This window comes from Trachurus trachurus (genome assembly GCF_905171665.1).
Source record: "Trachurus trachurus genome assembly, chromosome: 5".
Taxonomy (NCBI): domain Eukaryota; kingdom Metazoa; phylum Chordata; class Actinopteri; order Carangiformes; family Carangidae; genus Trachurus; species Trachurus trachurus.
In genome coordinates this window covers 16,617,664-16,633,383 of record NC_139896.1, presented here as the reverse complement: position 1 = coordinate 16,633,383, position 15,720 = coordinate 16,617,664, and positions in this window count along the sequence as shown.

The following is a 15,720-nucleotide window of genomic DNA, read 5'->3' as shown; positions in this document are numbered from 1 at the left end:
TGAATGGGCCAGTGTAAATGGTTGATAGACTCTTACACCAAAAGCACCAACATTTGCTATTTCCATCTTTATTGCCATCCAAATAAATGAAGGTAAAGCCAACAGTGTAAAATGCTAAAACATTATCTTGTCCCAAAATTAACTCTACACACCATGCTTTTACCAGGAACATCTCTAAACCTGCGTATTCACGCAAATATCTGAGCAGCCAGTCATAAGTCAGCATAGTGCAGATGCAGGTCATGACCTTCAGTTGGCGTTCACATCAAACTTCAGAATAAGGAAAGAAAATGTGGGCGCACCTTGTTGATGAGAGAGATTCATTTGAACAAATGATGTGTTTGAATTTGATGCAACTCGTTTTTTTCTGACAGCCTAAAAACCCCTGAGAGGAAAGTCTCTGTATACTGAGAAGACAAGAAGTGCTGGGAAGTGACAATTCTTATATACAAACATGCAACAAGAGCAATCTTCGGCCGCCATCCATCAGGGGCTGCCTTTGTAGGTGCAGGTAGTTTGGCAGGTGGGTCATTGGTCAGCGTCTGGTTTACACCTCTCTCTCCCTGTTCCAGGCCAAAGTGGGCTGACTGGAGGAGGGAGGGCATGGTATCGATTGGGGGGCCTTGGATGGGAGCCCTTGACCTGTGTCTCCATTTAAAAGCTATAAAGGAAGCCCTGCTCCAATCTAATGTTTTCCACTGAGGTGCCAGAGGAGGTGGTGGACACCTGCACTATGTCAATCTGTTTAGATTGGGAGCCGGGGCTGATAGGGCCAGCTGGGCCTTTCTATCATTAGATCCAGCAACGCTTACAATAACAGAGAAGAAGGCAACACAGAAACACATTAGATTTCGCCTTATTTATGGCATTTGATGACAAGAGTACAGCTCGCAATCCAACTTGGACATTAGCTGGCTAAATTGATGCAAAGCACTTACGGAGCTCATCCACTGGTCTAGTGTCTAGTGCGATGATGCTTGTCTGCTGTAAATATTAGGTTTGAGGAATATTTCAGCTTGTCAAAACAAAGCCCCACAATTGCTTTTAACGTCCTTAATCTTTGGATGATTGTTAAAGACAGATTCTTGACTCACTCGTCTGACATCTGTTCAAACAGCTCCCTTCACAGTTTTCTAAAACCGAGCGGCTCTAGACAACAACATAAAGGACCTTCTGTTAAGCTTATGGAAATAACAAATATGTTCCACACTATGAAAATGATTGGATTACCCAAACACAAGCTGTGAATGAAAGTCTTATAAATTATCTTTTATTCTGTGCAGTTGTGAAAGTAAAAAAATATTGTTTACTAAAAGCTTCTGAACATAATTTCCTAAAACATTGTGAGTAATGTGTAATAAGCATAAGTCCAATATTTAATACAAATAACTGATCAGTTATGAAAATTGTGTGCTGCTGCACTGGGCTGTAGATCTTTTATAAAAGTTCACATAAGTATATTTTGCTATTTTCATTCATACAAAATATAATAACAATAGAAAACAAAAATGTCAGTAAATTCCCAAAATAGCTTGGCACTGTAATTTTTCATCAGCACCATTTGAACACGAGGACATTTTTCCAATTCCAATGTTTTTGTTGCAGGTCAGCATTAGTCTTTGTAAAAGCTACATCACACCAATAAATAAATAAATAACTTTTACAAAAAAAAAAAGAAAAAAAAATCTACTTTTAATGTGTCTGATTTTCAGTTGTATGGATAATAATGGAAGCAATGGCTCCCTATAATGGGCGGAAAATATAGTTCATGAATTTAAATAGGTATTTATACATAATGGTTTGCTAAATGATTGAGATGTGCACGTGATTTGTAGTAAATTTGTTAAGAAATTAAAATCAAAAGTAATTTAAGTTCTAGTTTGTCATTGCAAAAAAACACTTTCATTTCCAGTGAAACACATTTAGAAAAGTTCCTGCCCTTCCAGCGAGGTGAGGAGTGCACACAGGGACTAAACCTTTCTGTTTCACTCGTGTGTGTGTGTGTGTGTGTGTGTGTGTGTGTGTGTGTGTGTGTGTGTGTGTGTGTGTGTGTGTGTGTGTGTGTGTGTGTGTGTGTATGTGTGTGTGGTGGGTCCTATTGCTAAATCTAAATTGCAGCTAATTACTGGGTTGTTTTCTGTCAAAGCTTTCCCTCGTTGTTTCCATAAACATTAGCACCTACCTAACTAGGTTTATAATGGGATGTCTGTGCTTGACAATCCTGCTGCCCATAACCACAGAACTTTTTATGGTGTTATGTTGTCAGCTTGTCTGCAGTTATCATGAGTAACATGAACTTTTATTCACAGCCAGCATACGCTTTCATTTAAAAAGAAATTAGAGTCAGCGTAGTCAGATTTGTCAGAGCTTTCAGAGCATTGGGGACGCAGGAGAGAAACAGACAGAGAGGTAACAAGACAGGAGAAGAAAGGGGTAAAAAGACACGGGGGAGAGAAATGCTGCTGTGTGGCCCAGCAGCCTTGGGCAAGGTTAGCAGAAAAGGCACCCATCTGGCAGTGTGAATTCTGACTGGCACATAGTTAAACAGTGATGCAGTTTGACAAATTTCAAACAGAGCTTATGAAAAGATAACATAAACACAATAGTCACTCCAGGCTCAGCGTCCACCTGTGTGTGTCACCCTGGAGTGTGAGTTAAAGGCCACGGCTAATGAGCAGAGCCGCTCCACGCTCTTGGATTAAAGTTTTTGTAAAGTAAATCACTGTCAGATAAAGGCACAGTGTTTATAACGTACCATTAATATTTTGATCGGTATGTTTAAGAGAGCCAGCTCCTTAATGCACACTGTCCTGGGCTTTAATGGGATGCACTGGCATATCTTCCCCTGCCCCCCAGTGTGTTAACAGGTCATGAATCTTTTGCCAATTTAGGCACCACACTCTGAGACTGGATTTTTTTTTTTTTTCCTTCTTTGTAGGGATGTGTCCGTGTAAGGCTTGGTGAGATATTCTTGGCAGCTGCAGAGTCATTTGGTTAATATTGTGGGTGGAGGTGGGAGAGCAGTGTGTAGAAGGGGAGGGACCGGGGACATTATTGATTGGATACCGGTCTTTGTTTTGACTGAAACAAAGTAACACTACAAAGTGAAAATTTGTCATTTTGGGTGGCCTTGGAACAAAAATCTTTTTTTTTTCTTTTAATTTCACTGGAGGTGTCAGTTTTAAGATCCTGAAATGTGGCTTGGCTGAATACACTTAAACTTCATTTATTCATTCATCCATTTATTTCTGCTACAAAAACATTATTGCAGGAGTCACTCAAGAAGTAAATTCAAGAGCAGTACCTTTACGCTACACTTCTCCATTAAACCTTTTTCCAGATAGCCTACTAAATCATAATAAGGGCTTGCTCCTCCAACAGAGCCAGAAATGTTTAAGACAAATGTATTAAATGATAATTGCACTTTATTACAACTACTAGGATTATAAATCTGCAATGTTATCCATCATTTCTTATGATAACATTGTTCTCATCAAGCGTTAACCGCCCATTTCTACATTAAAGTCCAATGGGAAGAAGAGCACTCGCAGGCCAGTGCCAGGTCATCAGGTCCTAACTGTTTATCGAGATTAAACAAACCTCTTCATTTAGAGGGAAAACCAAATGTCAGAGGAACTGGAATGTGACTCATAATCCAGCATTGCACAGGAAAACGGTTTGAACATGTAGCCCTGTCATCTGTGACAATTTTAACAAAGACTAAAACAACAAACAGTGTTGTATGTTATAAAATAACTTTTTCGCACACCCTTTAAATTGCATTGGGCCTATCTGTAATTTGGGATTTCTTTTGTTTGTTTGTTTGTTGTTAAATTAAATGTGCAATGTAAGTACAAACAAACACATTCTTCTTTTCATGATTTACTCAAAAGAGAGTTTTTCCTTTAGCACAGTGATCGCCTCCAATAGCTTGCCATAAACTGAAAGCTGTGCTAACATTGTGAAAACGATCCTCTCTCTCCGTTTTGTGCTATAAACCAATTACAGTTTCTGCAGTAAAGTGAAAAGAGATCCCTGCACAGACAGAGGGCTTTGTCACTTGAACATAAACACATGTCGTTTTGGGTTATTTGCTGAAACAACTGATGCTGTTGTTTTTCTTGGGGAGGAGGATGGTTTCACTAAATTAGGTGCATGATGAATAGATCCTAAAAGCCTGAGCAGTTCCTGGACAGAAGGTCGGTTCCTCTAGTTTATGTCCAACATGTTTTCTGTGAACATCTTTTACATCCATGTTGAGGAATCTCTTCCACATATCTTGCCACTAGTCATGGCTATACAACGGTGATTATAACTGTCACCTCTTGTTACAGTCTCCAAGGCCATCATAGAATTACATACAGTTCCTGTGCCAGGCGTTTCTGATTGTTTTTACTGAAATCCACATAAGGCCTGCGAGGAAACTTCTCCACTGATTCCAGAGCCATGTGAGGCACATCTGGGAGATTACTACCGCTGTGCCTTCCCATCGACAAGCACCGAAGACCCTCTGCTATTTTAATCCACGCTGAATATTCCAGCAGCCTGCAATCAAACCAAATGAGAGAGGACTGGACATACAACAGAAGGTTGTAAGATTAAAAACATTTGCCGGAAATTGGAGAGTATGATTGTGTTGTGCATGTCTTGTTCAAATAAATATCCAGACGTGTATCCTGAAACTGCAGATACATTCTTGAAAGACTTGTAGGAGCTCATAATCCAGACATCTGACATATTCTAATACTACAGCTAAAAAGAAACCCTGAAAAACCTTTGTGGTTTTTCAAATAGCTCCACTAATTTTATGCTTTTGTCTTTATGCTATGTCTTTGATATTAGGCTAATCGATTTGGAATTACTCATAATTGCAATAATACGAAGCAGATGCAGTCAAGCTGTCATAATATCATAAACGGTGAAAACACTCTACTCATTTTTAATAGGTGCAGGGGGAATAATTTGTCCATTCGCACACAATCAACAATGTGTTAATCATCATGTCTGCCATTGTCAGAAAGGGAAAAAAGGAACAAAGCTGAATGTTCACATTTTAATCATGTGGACATTCATAAAATAGAAAAGTTAAATATAATAAAATAAAATAAAAACTTGTGAATTCAATTCATGAAATACTTTGTACATGTTCTGTGTATATCAGATTTACAATTTTGGAGCTCTTATTTCAGACTTCAAAACATTCATCATTTTTCATGAATGTTGGTCTGCAAAATGTTTTTATTTTTGAATTCATTGTGTATTTATATTTGGTATTGTGGTAGGAAAAGTAATGACTTCATCGCATAGTGTTGCATTCAGTCTCTTTCTGCTCAGTGATCATCACTGTGGAATTTTTGTAGTGATCTTCCCCAAGATCAGCCGTCAGTCAAACCTTGTGGGCGATGTGTAGCTGGTGTGTATTTTTCTTGGATTTTCTGTGACTAAGGTGGAGCGCTGTTGAGTCATGAGGTTATCACTGCTAATGTGAATTATCCAGCGCTTCAGCAAACTGGAATCATTACTGACAGACCTACAACACTATAAAGGTCCTTTATTTTACTCTTCTCTTGTGTGTTATTTGACGTGTTGATCCATAAGAAGTTATATTTGTGGTTTTCAGAACCATCTCACACCATCTAAGTCTAGTTTAACATCTTCTCTCTCAGGCTTGTCTCTGCGTAGAGTTATGAGTGATCCCATGAAGGATGGAAGATTTCAGGTAAACACTTGGAAACATACTCTCATAATCTTGGGACATGGCTGAGGGAGGTGAGTGCTTTGTTGTGACATCACAAAGTTACAGAAGTCCTGACTGCTTGTATTAGGGTTTAGGGTTTAGTTTTTGAGTACAGGATATGTGCATTGCTCTGTGGACTGAGGTTTGATACCTTCACAATATTGACATACAACTTGAAATCGACCTACAGTATGGGACCTTTAAAACGACTAGCATGCTCAATATCATACAATGTCATACTCTTCAAGTAAATAGTTACTGTTTTTTAAATGTTTTTTGCTGACACTGCATGAGGACAAAATAAATGTCATTATTCTGTAAGTGCTCACTAAGAAATCTGAATATTTCCAGATGCTACTACTACTGAAGAAAACTGAGCCCACTAGCATTCTGAGATAAATCTACAGTCAGTTCATGACATTTTAACCATTTCATATCAGGGATCAGGTAAAATGAGTATGGACTGACTTGAGCAGGTCAAACATATACATTGTGCATAGCTAAATAAATCTCTAAATGCTGTTTGTACTCTTCACTCTTAAGTTTAGTTAAAGGGAAACTGGCTTGTTAGCGCTGGCCTTCACTTTAGTCTCTCTGGCCAACACTGTACTCACCAATAACCTGACACACCAGATGGTTTGTTACACAGACCCATCTGGGAAGACTTCACCGGTAACTGTTTGGAAAAGATTACACACAAAAAAAGGCACAAATTCAAAGGCCAAAACATTCTCCTCTCCGTAGCTGCCAATAGTTCGTGGCTCATAAGATGTCCATTGGTCAAACAAATTAGTTTGAAAGCTGGTTCATCTGGCAACATGGCGAGAAACACCACCAAGTGCAGCATTGCATTCTGGGAGCCCACATTAGTGCAGAAATGAGTCTGTTAATCAGTTCATTCAAACAGTCAAATAAAATGACATGTAACATTACAGTGATATAACAATTACATCACAGTAAATTACATACTGTATCTGTGTGTTGGTCAGCCAATATAAGCAATTTGAAGATGAAGCTTTGGGATCTGTGAACTTTTTAGAGACTATTTTCTATTTATTTATGTTCTAATTATATGATTGAATATTCAAATAGATATCTACTCCTAACCAAACTGTAACAGCATTAATATTCATAATGCCATAACACACTAGAACGATGACTGATTCCTTAACTAGAAAACAACCTCAAGAGGATCAAGTGGTGCTTTAAAGGTCGTCTGCAGATCCACCTGTTTGTACTGAGCACAGCAATCTCATCTACAGTACTAATACTTAAGATCATAACATAACTTCAGATAATAACTTCTGAACTAAACATGCTCCATTTGAGTCACCAGCAGAGTCTGGCTGAATGATAAGAATCAGGAGTTAAAAGTGCAGAAGCTCCAAAGACTCTAATGTTTTCTTTTAATGTTTCTTTGCTGTTCAAACTAAGTTTCCGCTTCTTGGATTTCATCTGTTTTCGTAATCTGCATCACTAAAGACACAAAGTAGTTTTGCACAGCCACTAATGGGCTGCAACTGCAATCTAAGTATGAGGTAAAATATGAACACTGCACATATTCATAATGAATTATAGAGGCCATAAAGAGATATGAAGAAGTTTCCCAATAACCATGTTGTGATAAGACACCTGGACTGAAGGATCTGTCCAAACAGCTCTTGGACAAGAAGAGGCCATGACAAATTGCAGGGACATTTTTGCATTTTGTTTTAAGTGTTAGGAGGAAGGGTTCAGAAAAAAGTGGATAAACTATTCAACAATTCAAGCTATTAAGTGTTCAACTGGCTTTTCGTGCAGGGAAGTGTTATAGGAAATATCTTAATAGGTAAAAGATTTAGCTGAGTTCTGAAGAATGAACTACAGAGGAATCTTTCAGAAAAACAAATGGATAAATCCTGTGCAGTGCATCATGGGTAGAGTAAGTCTTGAACTTGTTACCATCGATAGATTGCTGCCTTGTCATATCTTACTTCTGAAAAGCCCTAGAAAGTGGGATTGACTTTCAAGCTGGATTTTGAAAGGGAAGGGGTTTGTGCTGTAATTGCTATAAAATGAGGGGTTCACTGACCTTCTGCCACATCTTGGCCATGTTCTTTTATTTACTCATCTAGCAAAAGGCAATGACTCCGTTAAACAGATGGAAAAAATATGTCTCTCCAGCTCCTGCAGGAATTTGATTTCTCCCAACAGCTGTCTTGCTTTATACAAGCATGAAGTAAGGGAATCGCCCATCTCAAATCAATCACGCCGGTTGACGTTTCCTGCAAACTGTGCTTGCAGAGCCGGACTGGAGGGGCAGTGGACGGAGAGGGGAGCATCATCATGGAAGAGGAACTGATAGGCTGATGTACTCTTGTTTATGTCCTCTAATGCTTTCTCCCATTAGCTGCATGACTGAGAGCTGTGATCTGAGCCACAGGAAATCACATGACGCATGCAGGAGAAAACTCCGCTCTGAGCCTGAAAATGACTCTGAGTGCATGTGTAACACTAATGGATCAGTGTGCTACTATTACACTTACATGTTTTTAATATTAACTGCAAAAGGCAGCCATACCAAAAAATATATATATATATTCATAGCAGGGGAAAACACAATACACATACAAACAAAACAGACAAAAAAAACAACATTTGTAAGTATTTTAAACATGTTTTTCAAAATCCACTGACATAAAACTTTGAAAGTGACTGAGATTGCTCAGGTAATGAGTGAAAATTAATTGCTTACTCATAATTAATAATTCACCCAGTCTTAAAGTGTCTGGGGTTGTTTCTTTTTGTTTTGTTCTCTTTCTTTTCTTTGTTGTTTTTAGCCTCTGTGAGGCACTTTGTGTTGCCATATACAGTAAATAAATAAAATTTGAAATTTGAATTTAAACTGTTATACCCTAAAACCCGAAGATTTTGCAAAGTTTTGCAAAACATCCAATGCCTATAGTACACATCTATAGCCCACAGGGTGCACAAGAAAGAATGTGTACCATTGTGATATCTTTTAAATTTTGAGATGCTCGTCTCATCGGGAAAGTTCATTGGAACTGATTTTCACTCATGATAATTTGTTCAGAAGGTGAGAAAATGTATTTCATGTATAATTAGCAGGAACAGAGTTAGTCTATCCGTATAGTTCACCACAGTTGTGAGTGGACGGGGCTTTGCTGGGGTGCTAACTGCTTTATTGTGACAATAGTGATAATAGAAACAAGAGTCTGAAATCTTCCTTTGTGCTATACGGGACCATTAAAGTGTCAGTTCACCTTTATTATAAACACAAGTGCAAAATGCTAATGTATCACAACTCTCAGTTCACACAAAGTGAGTGACAATCTAGATTTGATGAACAGACCCACTGAAAGTAATCCAATAATAAAACTAGGACAATGTTGTAAACTGTGAAATTAAACAAAAACAATTTTTTACAATACTGAAAATATTAACTGTACTATCACAGGAATATATCCTCACAACTGACTGATAATATCTGACAGAGACAACCAAATAGGAAACTTCCAATGCTACCCTGAGGAAATTAATTTCTCTTGAACATGGCAGCTTGAAAGTTCACTTTGGTTCTGCTGAATTATAAATGGTGACTCTGATGTCTGAGTCCACATAGAAAACAGTATTTATTTAAACTCAGTGAGTGCCCACTCAGTCACACAAGTTGTTGTAGAGTGCTAAACAGGTAGGACTTTATTCCCCGTCACTTCAAACTGCTAATGTTGCTCTGCAGTTCACCTCATGTCCCGTTCAGACTGCTGGGACTTCGGCCTCATAATGAATGGGAGTCACACTGACCTATTTTTTTAAAGTTGGGAGTCTGTGAACGCACCATGTGTTACTGCAGCTGCAGGTGATTGCCAGAATAATTGATTATCATGCAAAATTGAAAATTATTTAGGAAATGAATCATCAAATTATTTTCTTCATAAGGGTATTTACACCGTGACTGTTGCATTGCTTGTGTTACTAACAAAAGTGCAGGTCAATGATAGTGAGCCATGAAATCAGGAAAAATCTGTTTGGTTGGCAGCTGCACAATACTTGATGCATACTTGAAGTTCAACACGGAAAACTTCTAAATCCTCACTTACCTCGCTTAGTTATTTTGAGATTTCTGCCTCTGACCTAATACAGAACTGACCTTTTACTGTATAAAAAACCTTCTTGTGTTTTGTGTCTTTCTACTTGTTACTACTATTTAATACTAACTGGAGGTGTCCGGCTTTGTGGGGGACTGCATAGATGGCCTAAGCTGGTGGGTGGTTGTCCCCTGTCTCAGAAAAAAGGCAGGAGACTTACAGTATCTTCTGCTGTTGACCCAGGCATCATACTAGCCAAATAGCCATAAAGCCCTGACTGGGATTCAACCCCAGCCTCCAAATCCAAAGTAAATGACATTAGACAGGAGATGGCAGCATAGTAAATGATAAATGATAAATGGATTTGCACTTATAGCGCTTGTCTATAATCTCTAGGACCACTCAAAGCGCTTTACACTGGTTGTCACATTCACCCTTTCACACATGCATGCTTTGTACTTACGGTCCTTGAAAGCTAATCACATTCGCACAGTGTGGGTTCAGTGTCTTGCCTGAGGACTGGAGGAGCCGGGAATCAAACCACCAACCTTCTGGTTAGTGAAAGACCCGTTCTACTTCCTGAGCCACAGCCTTAAAATACAGAGTCATGTTGCATGGGACCAAACCCAGGCCAAACCTAAGGAAACCAGCCATCGGTCTGAGCAATAATAAACCCTTCTTCTGTTGACCCAGGCCACATACAAGCTAAATAGCCACATAGCCCTGACTGGGATTCAAACCCGCAACATTTTTGACTACCTCTCATTGGTAATGGTTGTCCCATATAGAAATTATTTTTGTTCCACAATCTTTTATTTTCTTCTTTTTTGGGGGCGTGGGTGAGTTCTGGTTACCCTATCCATAAATAACTTTTTATATCAGGGGTCACAAGTAGGTGGGCGACAGTCTGGACATACTGTAGATTTGTAGATGTATTACCAATCATTTTAATTTAGTTTGCATATCTGTTCGTGTTTATAGGGACAATGCAATTTAACAAAACTATGTGAAGTATGAAACTAATGTGTTGCACAAAGAGTTTGCAGCTATTACTAATTCTTGAATTTGGTGGGCTATACATGTTTAATGTAATTACAACAATCAATAGCAAAAACAGCACAAAGCATACAACACAATGAATGATTTAGAAGCTACATTGTGTTTCGACAGGACATTTCTATTCTAGCGGCCGGTCACAGCTTCTCTGGCTTTTACTGGTCATGATGCCACTCATGATGATGACTCCAGTGAGTGAGGAGAGACAACGTGAGAGACGTTAAGTGGAGAAAGTGGATATACGAGGGAAAGAAAGAGGAGTTAAAGCTGTTCAGTTGTAGGGATGTGCTTGGGTTGTTTATTTGTAAAATGAGACTGCAATGTCAAAGGAGAAAAAAAAGAAGAAGAAAGTCAGTGTCTGTGGTACTGACACGCTTACTGAGAGGTTGTCTGAGTGTTTCCCTGTAAATGGACTCGGCCATGTTGGAAAGTCTGGCAAAAAACGGTTTCTTCTCAGTTGTTAAGCATCTAAACCTTTTTTTTTTGCCTTTCATATCAGAAGCACATTGGACAATGATAACATACCTACCCTCAACATCAACATCATCCAGTTAGAATTATCTGTGCAAACAGAACCTACAACAAGTCTGATAGAAAAGGCATGTTGTCAGGGAGCGTCCAGTGAAAACAAAGCGAAGAATGGCAGAGCTAATGTGGAGCTGGGCCTGCACAGAGTTGGGTTTCAGTCTAATTGGGATCATACGCCGCATGTGCAGTTTTGGCACATACGTTAGATTAATCAGGGGCTCTTTAATCGTGGAGAAATTCTCCTGTGCGTGGCTGGGCGGACGCTGCCCCCCCCCTCCTCTACCTCCCCTCCCCACCCCTCCCTCCAACACCAGAACCCCAGACCCCCAGCCTGTGCTCTGTCTAAGCACAGACCTTTTGACTCCATAAACACCCGCTCTCAAAAATTGGGGTCAGCCTCTCATTGCTCGCACCAGAGCACTATCATGCCACCACAAAGGGTCCCCTTAATGATTAAATTGCATCAAGTATGGATGTTCCGACTCTGCGGATTCCTGGCTGCTGACTCTTCCTCCTGATTGTAATTTATGTCGGAAGTCATTGCTGTCCAACACTCAGCCAGGTTCAAAGCCCTGGAGAGAGAGCGTGCACGTGGACGAGACCCTGCATCATCCAGCCGACTATACAGCTGTGAAACAAAGGCAACCTCACACGTTCACCTCAAACCGTGTACAAACTGACAATAGTAATAAATGCATTTCTAAGATGTGCTCGTGTTTTTCTTCCATATTGTTGCAACTCTGCTGCCAACCTCAGCTCTGATGTTTAGGTTAACCTGTCATTAATCTGCATATGATTAAGCTTTGACATCAATTTGACGTCCTGAGCAGGGGACTGATTAGCCATTTATTTGGATGATGATGATGATGATGATGATGATGGTGGTGGAGTGTGTGTGTGTGTGTGTGTGTGTGTGTGTGTGTGTGTGTGTGTGTGTGTGTGTGTGTGTGTGTGTGTGTGTGTGGGTGTATGTGGGTGGCTGGGTGGGTAAGTGGGATGGGGTGGGGGACTTCTTGCAGATGTCCATGTGGATCTGTGGGTGAAACTGAAAACTGTTATACAAGACCACCAAGTAAAAGAAAGGTGCAGTTTGGAGAGAGAAAAAGAAAATTACCAGGAATTTTAAGAATCTGGATTCTATAATTTGTGAAAGGGCCACAAGTAAAATGAATATTGAGAGTTAATAAATCCTCAGAGGCATCGTTGAACTTCAGCTGGATGGAACCAGTTTACAATATGAGCTATAGTTCCATGGATATATCGTCCAGGCAATAACTGCATTTTTATCTATTTTAATTTAATGTAATTATTATGGTGTTTTAAGTCATAATGAAGATTTCTTTTTTGCATCTATTGCAATAATTAAACCTTCACCTCGCTGATGAAAGCATGTTTATCCTTTTACATTAATCTCAGGAAAAGTATAGAGAATTCTTATCTGTATAAACAATTTGAGAAAGAAAACGAATTATATGTGTGTCGGTGCAGATTAAAACTTGAGCAAAGCAAATTAAGCGTTTTGAGCCTAAATTTAGGAGAGACAGACCTTTAATTTTAAAATGTGAGCATAGGATGTGCAGAAGAAGAGTTTGCTTTGAAGTAAATGATCTCTTCACTCTTGCTTTGTTCTTTTGTTTACAGCACTTTAGGCAGACGTCAGCGGCTGATCGCCACATTACAGCTTGGCTGCTTATTGATCCCACACACTTCAGGAACCAAGGACAACACCTTCACCTCAAGGTCATCGGGCCTAAAGTGAAGCTGTGTGGAAAGGAACTGGACTGCATAGAAAAAGAAACATGCTGAACAGAAAGACAGATAATTAAAGACTGAAAGGATTTTTGCTTCTCGCGTTTGAGCTGCAGCAGACACAGACACACAAAATGTATATTAACTTGATTGAATTACAGTTTGTTTGTTTTTTGTTTTTTTTATCAGATGCAGATCATAATTTCCAGACTAAGATCTTGGCTTTAAATGTCAGATGTCTTTTGTAGAGTTTAAATCAATTGTAATACCATTTAAAACACTTTCACAAACCAGTGTTTTAAAACATTTCATATTTTGCCATAATAATCATTTCTGTGTTTTTTGTTTTGCTCTGGTGAAATGTTCACAGCTTGAAACATTTCAAATGTGCAGAGGGGCAGTGCCATTTTCTTTGGTTTAATCATCCATGTTGTATTTTGACAATTTTAATTTTGTTTGTTTTTTGTTTTTGTATGTCCATTTTTTTTTTTTTTTTTATCCTGCAGCTTCAACACTGAAACGATGGAGTCTCTTTCCTATGTTTGTCTTTTTATGTAATTTATCTATAGGCCTAACGCACGTGTGCGTGTCTGCGTCCAATAGTCTATACTTAGGCTATAATTATCATTTTGCTATTGTGTTATGTGATTTTCCTTTAAGGTAAAAATAAATAAATAAATAAAATAAAATAAAATAAAATCCCACGGCTGCGTCTCTTTTGTTCATTTGCAATGTGTGTTTCATGGTTTAATGAAAACCTGAGAATGAAACTGAAATTTCCCTATGCGACTGATACACTTATTTTTTTAAATAATTTGGTTCGGTTTCAGAAAAGCTAAGAGGACGGGTAATAGATAAAATACAACATCATGAATAAAAGAAAATGCCTTTGATATGTTGAGTAATTGAATAATTACAGTTTTTTAACAGCACTCTGTTAAACTGCAAACAGACTGAGGAAAAGCCGCTTTGCATCATATTTACATGAAGTACAGGGTTAGTTTATAATAGAACTCTTTTTGGGTCCCAGGTTGTTTTTCCTTAATAATAACAACGCTGTGAGACTTATAACAATCCCACTGCTGCACCACTGCTGACCTTATTTTAATAGTTCACTATTATACGCCTACACTGCACCGTCCAATCCAAAACCAAGGGCTGTGTGGGACATGCGTAGGAAATGCTACAAAATATCATCTGAAAAAATAACAATACAAGCAGAAATGTTCCCATAAAAAATACAATGGATCGTGGAAAAAATCATCTTTGCTTATGACTGACGCATGAGGCCACGTGTCGTCACGTCTTCAGTGAACCGGCCCAATAATAAGAAATAAACAGCAGTGAGAGCTCACAGAGTCTAATAGTGTTTCAGTTAGGCGGAGTGCGATCAGCCTGTATTGAAGTTCATTTGTCTGTCGGGCTGAAGTCCACAGGCTCCTACAGAAACATCGAGAGATGAGACGGTATGTCAGGTTATTATGGGATGACACGACGCGTTCAATTCAATGTTGGAGCTTGTGAGTTTGTGTTTAATTGACACGCTTTTGTATATTTGCTCGAAACGATTAAAATAAATTCCCGATGATGGCTGTATTTAAATATCCACTTCATTTACTTTCAATTATCATTTTCATTTTTCACTTCAATGATCAGCTGGTAAAAAAAATAAATAAAAACAAGACGGTTACTGATACAATAACAATGTTTCGCACAGATGACGCAGGCTGGTCTATATGACGAGGGTATATCAATGGATAATTATAACGAAGATGATACATAATAGACATTACCAATAATTGGAAGCTCTCTGTTCCAATTTTCGTATTCTCCCCCCGGATCCTGAACGCCTCAGTTATAAAAACATATTTCTTCTCTCTAAACTCTAAAATTAAGCTCACAAACTGCGTCGAAACACAATGTGATGATTCTGTTAAGTGGGGCCGCAGCTTCCGGCAAATGAGGTGGTGAAAAAGAAAGAAAAAAATAATCCCCTTAACAAATTATGAATAAAATAAAATTAAATCAAAAAGATACAAACTTCGGCTCGCTGCTGCAGCACAAAATGAAAACCACGGGAAAAAACTGTCCCAGCCCTGATCACCCTGATCAAACAACATAACGTGTGATGGATTATAATGAATGACATAATAACAGGCACAAATCTTTTTGGGTTTGATTAAAGTAAAGTTGTGGATACTTCAGGCTGTGCTACACAATACTACATTCATCAGTCATATCATCTTCGAACTTGGTTTCTGGTCTCTTTCTAAAAACTAAAGCAACACCCCCTTTTAACCGCATGTCCTGTAAATATTCAGCATTTGTTTTCTGGAGCAGAAAATTTAAATGAAAAGGGAGAAAAACTGAAATAGAAGAAAGAAAAACTGAGGGAATGGAAAATAAAAGATGTAGAGTTTCTTTGCTCTGTTTTTCATTAGCTTCTCTCTTCTTTTGTTGTACACTCAGTACACTGGGCAGGAGAAGCAGTGCATGTGTGAATCTTAACAGGAAACGCGTGGCTCCTGTTAAATCATATAGGAAACCACTGTCGTCTGATTT